Below are 8,743 nucleotides of genomic sequence, written 5' to 3'. Positions count from 1 at the left end.
TACACAATCCAAAATGACAACAATGTCCTTTATAAGCTCATTCCTTCTCGAAGTCATTCCAGACAAATCATTCTGTATCAACACAACATCTATCATGACAACGCTGAGATGTGTAATATCAGAGAATTGTTATGTCAAAAAAGCAACTACAACAATTGTATAACATAACTAAATCAAACCTATGTTTGTCAAACTCAGGAATTAAAACATAGGAACCATGAACACATTAATTTAAGAAATAAAATAAGTTTATCTATGAATGTCTTATCTTCAAAGTTAATAAAAGTTTAGCTGTCACTTTGAACCATGGATAAAAGAAAGCATAAATTATTGGATTCATTAAGGAATTAACAAGTGGCACAAAACGGATGATAAGTGAAATTGTCACTTAAAAAATGCAAAAATAAGAAAATAAATAGAGATGGAATCCAACAAATGAAGTAGGTGAAAACAACAATTGCTAGAGTTTTTGCTGCTTTTCTCTCAGACTTATTTGCCTGTACAGTTTTAACACCAGACACACTGGCAGCCTCTTTAGAAAATACCTTTCTGGCCTGTGATCTGGCCACAACAAAGATTTTCATATAAAGTGTTATAATAATACAGCATGGGATAATCATTGTAATTACAACGTCAATGATATTACCCCAGGTTATTCCTTAAAAAATAAAACATTCCTTCAAACACCTACTGGGTACCAGTACATTGACAAAGTTTTTTATAATAGCAGCACGGTATATGATACAACAACACCAGGTGATGGATATACAACACCTGATTCTTGTTATTGTTATTTTAGAGTGGTACAATAAGGGATCACACACAGCAACATAGCGGTCTAAAGATATCAAGACCAAATTTCCCAGAGATAAAGATATACATAAAGAAGCAATGTAGCCATGAAACACACAGAAATATTCCCCAAAACCCCAGCATGGTTCCATTATTGCTACAGTCATTACTGGTATCACAATCAGTCCCACCAGGAGATCTGACGCAGCCAGAGAGAGGATGAGCAGGTTGGTTGTAGTGTGGAGCTGCTTGAAGTGAGAGAGGGAGATGATCACCAGTATGTTCAAAAATGCTTTAACTGCTGAAATCAATGAGAAGAAGATGTACAGTGTTATGTAGATAGATGTCGATAGAAAAGCCTTTCTGCAAGAAGAGTTTCTGTCTTGAAAACAGTATTGATCATCTTTATTTTCCTCCATTTGTAATAAAGGGTAAAATGCTGAGGTCCTCCTGCTCCTGCTTGGTCCTGTGTGTGAGCCTGTCATGTCCGCCTTCTGACAAACTCTGAGCTCTGCCTCTCTATTTATCCCTAAGTGACAAACAGATCATCTCCTCCCCAGTGTCTCTCTGTGCGCGCACACACACACACACACACACACACACACACACACACACACACACACACACACACACACACACACACACACCACCAAGTGATTACAGAAATGAAATTAACAAACGGTTGAATACACAAATCATTTGTGAAAACATGATGTAATGTATGACAGGATTGGATGTTGCTGTGCCCACCTAACCTGTCCTTCAGCCTTACTGATCTTTAGAGATGAGAGAAAATTGAGCATTTTAATGGTCAAACAAAGGCTACTTTACATGGGACTGGTTTTGGGTGATGTCAGTGCTCAGTTTGGACCATAATCCACAACTTCAGGAGATACGACGGCCAAGCCACATGTCAGCTAGTCAACTGTGTGTTTCAAAGCTGATAGTAGGGAAGTTGATGAGGTAGCTTAACTTTGTGTACATGCTTGTAGCAAATGCAATCAAAAAAATTGCCATTCCATTGGAACATTTATTAGACTTAAAAAATGTCCATCTGAACTGAATTATTAATACATTACAAAATCAAATCAAAATCATAATTTATTGGTCACATACACATATTTGTCAGTTTAAATCAAAATGTATTATCAAATCACATACTTAGCAGATGTTATTGTGGGTGTAGTGAAATGCTTTTGTTCCTATCTCCAACAGTGCTGAAGTATCTAACAATTCACAATAATACACACACATCAAAAAGTAAAAGAATGGAATTAAAAAATATATAAATATTAAATATTAGGAAAGGCAAAGTCTGAGTGGTTTTGACAAGGAGGAGCAGGAGGAGCACTGCCAGAGCCCTGCATGACCTGCAGCAGGCCACAAATGTGCATGTGTCTGCTCAAATGGTCAGAAACAGACTCCATGAGGGTGGTATGAGGGCCCGACGTCCACAGGTGGGGGTTGTGCTTACAGTCCAACACCGTGCAAGACGTTTGGCATTTGCCAGTGAACACCAAGATTGGCAAATTCGCCATTGGCGCCCTGTGCTCTTCACAGATGAAAGCACGTGACAGACGTGACAGAGTCTGGAGACGCTGTGGAGAACGTTCTGCTGCCTGTAACATCCTCCAGCATGACCGGTTTGGCGGTGGGTCAGTCATGGTGTGGGGTGACATTTCTTTGGGAGGCCGCACAGCCCTCCATGTGCTCGCCAGAGGTAGCCTGTCTGCCATTAGGTACCGAGATGAGATCCTCAGACCCCTTGTGAGACCATGTGCTGGTGCGGTTGGCCCTGGGTTCCTCCTAATGCATGACAATGCTAGACCTCATGTGGCTGGAGTGTGTCAGCAGTTCCTGCAAGAGGAAGGCATTGATGCTATGGACTGGCCCGCCCATTCCCCAGACCTGAATCCAATTGAGCACATCTGGGACATCATGTCTCGCTCCATCCACCAACAGACTGTCCAGGAGTTGGCAGATGCTTTAGTCCAGGTCTGGGAGGAGATCCCTCAGGAGACCATCCTCCACCTCATCAGGAGCATGCCCAGGCGTTGTAGGGAGGTCGGACGGGCACGTGGAGGCCACACACACTACTGAGCCTCATTTTGACTTGTTTTAAGGACATTACATCAATGTTGGATCAGCCTGTTGTCTGGTTTTCCACTTTAATTTGAGTGTCACTTCAAATCCAGACAACCAAACAAAAAAGTATTTAAGAAGAATATTTCATTCATTCAGATCTAGGATGTGTTATTTTAGTGTTCCCTTTATTTTTTTGAGCAGTGATATATATATATATATATATATATATATATATATATATATATATATATATATATTTACTACCATTCAAAAGTTTGGGGTCACTTAGAAATGTCCTTGTTTTTGAAAGAAAAGCAAAAACATAAAATTGATCAGAAATACAGTGTGAAAATTGGTAATGTTGTAAATGGCAGATTCTTTTTTTTTTGGGGGGGGGGGGGGTATATACGTAGGCGTACAGAGGCCCATTATCACAAACCATCAGTCCTGTGTTCCAATGGCACGTTGTGTTAGCTAATTCAAGTTTATAATTTTAAAAGGCTGATCATTAGAAAACATTTTTTGCAATTATGTTAGCACAGCTGAAAACTGTACTTCTGATTAAAGAAGCAATAAAACTGGTCTTTAGACTAGTTGAGTATCTGGAGCATCAGGATTCGTGGGTTCGATTACAGGCTCAACATGAACAGAAACAAATACATTTCTTCTGAAACTCGTCAGTCTGCTATTGTTCTGAGAAATGAAGGCTATTTAATGCAAGATATTGCCAAGAAACTGAAGATCTTGTACAACGATGTGTACTTTTCCTTTCACAGAACAGAGCAAAATGGCTCTAACCACAATAGAAAGAGGAGTGGGAGGCCTGGTGCACAACTGAGCAAGAGGACAACTACATTAGAGTGTCTAGTTTGAGAAACAGACACCTCACAAGTCATCAACCGGCAGCATCATTAAGTAGTCTCAACATCAACAGTAAAGAGGCGACTGGTGGCCTTCTAGGCAGAGTTGCAAATAAAAAGCCATTTCTTCAACTGGCCAATAAAAAAAAGTTTAATGAAAAGAACACAGACACTGGACAGAGGAACTTTCCAGCTACAATAGTCATTTACAACATTAACACTGTATTTCTGATCAATTTGATGTTATTTTAATGGAGAAAAAAAAAAAAAATTCTGCCAAAAAAAAAAAAAAAACTTTGAACGGTAGTGTGTATACATTTTTTCAGCCCCCGTCCCCGCAGGAGGCCATTTGCCTTTTGGCTGGCCCGTCATTGTAAATAAGAATTTGTTATGTTACTGACTTGCCTACGTTAAATAAAATAAAAAATACACATGTGTACGTCGTGGAACTGAATGCTTTTCACCGTCTCCACTGTGGTCCCATTGATGTGAATAGGGGCATGCTGACGTTGAGGGAGAGTTTATTTTCCTGGCACTACTCCTCCAGGTCCCTCACCTCCTCCATGTACTCTGTCTCGTCATTGTTGGTAATGAGGACTACTACTGTTGTGTGTCCTGCAAACTTGATGATTGGGTTGGAGGTGTGATGTCCACACAATCATGGGTGAACAGGGGGTACACAGGAGGGGGGCTGAGCCCCTTGTGGGGCCCCTGTTTTGAGTATCAGCAAAGTAGAGGTGTTATTTCCTACCTTCACCACCTGGGGGCGGCCCGTCAGGAACTCCAGGATGCAGTTTCATAGGGCGGGTTTAAGACCCAAGGCCCCAAGGCCCCAAGCTTAGTGATGAACTTGGAGGGTACTATGGCGTTGAAGGCTAAGATATTGTCATTGAACAGCATTCTTACATTTCTTTTTATTTACTTTTTATTTCTCCTTTATTTAACCAGGTAGGCTAGTTGAGAACAAGTTCTCATTTGCAACTGCGACCTGGCCAAGATAAAGCATAGCAGTTCAACATATACAACAACACAGAGTTAGTTACACATGGAATAAACAAAACATACCGTTAATAATACAGTAGAAAAAAAAGAAAACATTTCTATATACAGTGAGTGCAAATGAGTTGAGGTAAGGGAGTTAAGGCAATAAATAGGCCGGGGGTGGTGAAGTATTTATTATATAACAATTAAACACTGGAATGGTAGATGGGCAGAAGATGAATGTGCAAGTAGAGATACAGGGGTGCAAAGGAGCAAGATAAATACATAAATACAGTATGAGGATGAGGTAGTTGGATGGGCTGTTTACAGATTTGCTATGTACAGGTGCAGTGATCTGTGAGCTGCTCTAACAGCTGGTGCTTAACGTTAGTGAGGGAGATGTGTGTCTCCAGCTTCAGAGATTTTTGCAGGTCGTTCCAGTCATTGGCAGCAGAGAACTGGAAGGAAAGGCGGCCAAATTATGAATTGGCTTTGGGGGTGACCAGTGAGATATACCAGCTGGAGCGCGTGCTACGAGTGGGTGCTGCTATGGTGACCAGTGAGCTGAGATAAGGCGGGGCTTTACCTAGCAGAGACTTGTAGATGACCTGGAGCCAGTGGGTTTGGCGACGATAGTGAAGCGAGGACCAGTAAACGAGAGCATACAAGTCGCAGTGGTGGGTGTAATATGGGGCTTTGGTGACAAAACGGATGGCACTGTGATAGACTACATCAAATTTGTTGAGTAGAGTGTTGGAGGCTATTTTGTAAATGACAAGTTGAGGATCGGTAGGATGGTCAGTTTTACTAGGGTATGTTTGGCAGCATGAGTGAAGGATGCTTTGTGGCAAAATAGGAAGCCGATTCAATATTTAATTTTGGATTGTAAATGCTTAATGTGAGTCTGGAAGGATAGTTTACAGTCTAACCAGACACCTAGGTATTTGTAGTTATCCACATATTCTAAGTCAGAGCCATCCAGAGTAGTGATGCTGGACGGGCAGGCAGGTGCGGGCAGTGATCGGTTGAAGAGCATGCATTTAGTTTCACTTGCATTTAAGAGCAGTTGGAGGCCACTGAAGGAGTGTTGTATGGCATTGAAGCTCGTCTGGAGGTTAGTTAACACAGTCTCCAACAAAGGGCCAGAAGTATTCAGAATGGTGTCATCTGCGTAGAGGTGGATCAGAGAATCACCAGCAGCAAGAGCGATGTATACAGAGCGATGTATACAGAGAAGAGAGTCGGCCCGATAATTAAACCCTTTGGCATCCCCATAGAGACTGCCAGAGGTCCTGACAACAGGCCCTCCGACATGACACACTGAACTCTTTCAGAGAAGTAGTTGGTGAACCAGGCGAGGCAATCATTTGAGAATCAAAGGCTGTTGAGTCTGCCAAAAAGAATGTGGTGATTGACAGAGTCGAAAGCCTTGGCCAGGTCGATGAATAACGCTGCGTAGTAATGTCTCTTATCGATGGTGGTTATGATATCATTTAGGCCCTTGAGCGTTGCTGAGGTGCACCCATGACCAGCTCTGAAACCAGATTGCATAGCGGAGAAGGTACGGTGGGATTCGAAATGGTCGGTAATCTGTTTGTTAACTTGGGTATCGAAGACCTTAGAAAGGCAGGGTGGATATAGGTCTGTAGCAGTTTGGGTCTAGATTATCTCCCCCTTCGAAGAGGGAGATGACCGCGGCAGCTTTCCAATCTATGGGAATCTCAGGCGATACGAAAGAGAGGTTTTGAACAGGCTATTGATAGGGGTTGCAACAATTTCGGCAGCTAATTTTAGAAAGAGAGGGTCCAGATTGTCTAGCCCAGCTGATTCCTAGGGGTCCAGATTTTGCAGCTCTTTCAGAACATCAGCTATCTGGATTTGGGTGAAGGAGAAATGGGGAGAATTGGGCGAGTTGCTGTGGGGAGTGCAGGGCTGTTAACCGGGGTAGGGGAAGCCAGGTGGAAAGCATGGCCAGCCGTAGAAAAATGCTTGTTGAAATACTCAATTAAAGTGGATTTATTGGTGTTGACAGTGTTTCCTAGTCTCAGTGCAGTGGGCAGCTGGGAGGAGGTGCTCTTATTTTCCATGGCCTTTACAGTGTCCCAGAACAATTTTGAGTTTGTGCTACAGGATGCAAATTTCTATTTGAAAAAGCTAGCCTTAGCTTTCCTAACTGCCTGTGCATTATCTACCAAGAGAATTCTCTTCGATTATAATCACAGCCGTATATATCCCCCCCCAAGCAGACACATCGATGGCTCTGAACGAACTTTATTTGACTCTTTGCAAACTGGAATCCATTTATCCGGAGGCTGCATTCATTGTAGCTGGGGATTTTAACAAGGCTAATCTGAAAACAAGACTCCCTAAATTTTATCAGCATATCGATTGCGCAACCAGGGGTGGAAAAACCTTGGATCATTGTTACTCTAACTTCCGCGACGCATATAAGGCCCTGCCCCGCCCTCCTTTCGGAAAAGCTGACCACGACTCCATTTTGTTGATCCCTGCCTACAGACAGAAACTAAAACAAGAGGCTCCCACGCTGAGGTCTGTCCAACGCTAGTCCGACCAAGCGCACACTCCACACTCCAAGACTGCTTCCATCACGTGGACTGGGACATGTTTCGTATTGCGTCAGATAACAATATTGACGAATACGCTGATTCGGTGTGCGAGTTCATTAGAACGTGCATTGAAGATGTCGTTCCCATAGCAACGATTAAAACATTCCCTAACCAGAAACCGTGCATTGATGGCAGCATTCGCGTGAAACTGAAAGCGCGAACCACTGCTTTTAATCAGGGCAAGGTGACTGGTAACATGACCGAATACAAACAGTGCAGCTATTCCCTCCGCAAGGCTATCAAACAAGCTAAGCGTCAGTACAGAGACAAAGTAGAATCTCAATTCAATGGCTCAGACACAAGAGGCATGTGGCAGGGTCTACATTCAATCACGGACTACAAGAAGAAATCCAGCCCAGTCACGGACCAGGATGTCCTGCTCCCAGGCAGACTAAATAACTTTTTTGCCTGCTTTGAGGACAATACAGTGCCACTGACACGGCCTGCAACGAAAACATGCGGACTCTCCTTCACTGCAGCCGAGGTGAGTAAGACATTTAAACGTGTTAACCCTCGCAAGGCTGCAGGCCCAGACGGCATCCCCGGCCGCGCCCTCAGAGCATGCGCAGACCAGCTGGCCGGTGTGTTTACGGACATATTCAATCAATCCCTATCCCAGTCTGCTGTTCCCACATGCTTCAAGAGGGCCACCATTGTTCCTGTTCCCAAGAAAGCTAAGGTAACTGAGCTAAACGACTACCGCCCCGTAGCACTCACTTCCGTCATCATGAAGTGCTTTGAGAGACTAGTCAAGGACCATATCACCTGCACCCTACCCTACCCGACACCCTAGACCCTCTCCAATTTGCTTACCGCCCAAATAGGTCCACAGACGATGCAATCTCAACCACACTGCACACTGCCCTAACCCATCTGGACAAGAGGAATACCTATGTGAGAATGCTGTTCATCGACTACAGCTCGGCATTTAACACCATAGTACCCTCCAAGCTCGTCATCAAGCTCGAGACCCTGGGTCTCGACCCCGCCCTGTGCAACTGGGTACTGGACTTCCTGACGGGCCGCCCCCAGGTGGTGAGGGTAGGCAACAACATCTCCACCCTGCTGATCCTCAACACTGGGTCCCCACAAGGGTGCGTTCTGAGCCCTCTCCTGTACTCCCTGTTCACCCACGACTGCGTGGCCACGCACGCCTCCAACTCAATCATCAAGTTTGCGGACGACACAACAGTGGTAGGCTTGATTACCAACAACGACGAGACGGCCTACAGGGAGGAGGTGAGGGCCCTCGGAGTGTGGTGTCAGGAAAATAACCTCACACTCAACGTCAACAAAACTAAGGAGATGATTGTGGACTTCAGGAAACAGCAGAGGGAACACCCCCCTATCCACATCGATGGAACAGTAGTGGAGAGGGTAGCAAGTTTTAAGTTCCTC

General features: G+C 43.9%; 1 pseudogene; it reads right to left on the bottom strand.

Annotated features, from left to right (window-relative positions):
• Window positions 1–253: 253 nt before the first annotated feature.
• On the bottom strand, window positions 254–1,211 carry LOC118964403 (trace amine-associated receptor 8b-like; annotated as a pseudogene).
• Window positions 1,212–8,743: the final 7,532 nt, after the last annotated feature.

This window comes from Oncorhynchus mykiss, chromosome 22 (assembly GCF_057628025.1).
Source record: "Oncorhynchus mykiss isolate SJ-2025 chromosome 22, ASM5762802v1, whole genome shotgun sequence".
NCBI classification, from domain to species: Eukaryota; Metazoa; Chordata; class Actinopteri; order Salmoniformes; family Salmonidae; genus Oncorhynchus; species Oncorhynchus mykiss.
Note: the sequence above shows the minus strand (reverse complement) of the source record. Positions and strands in the feature narration are given on the sequence as shown.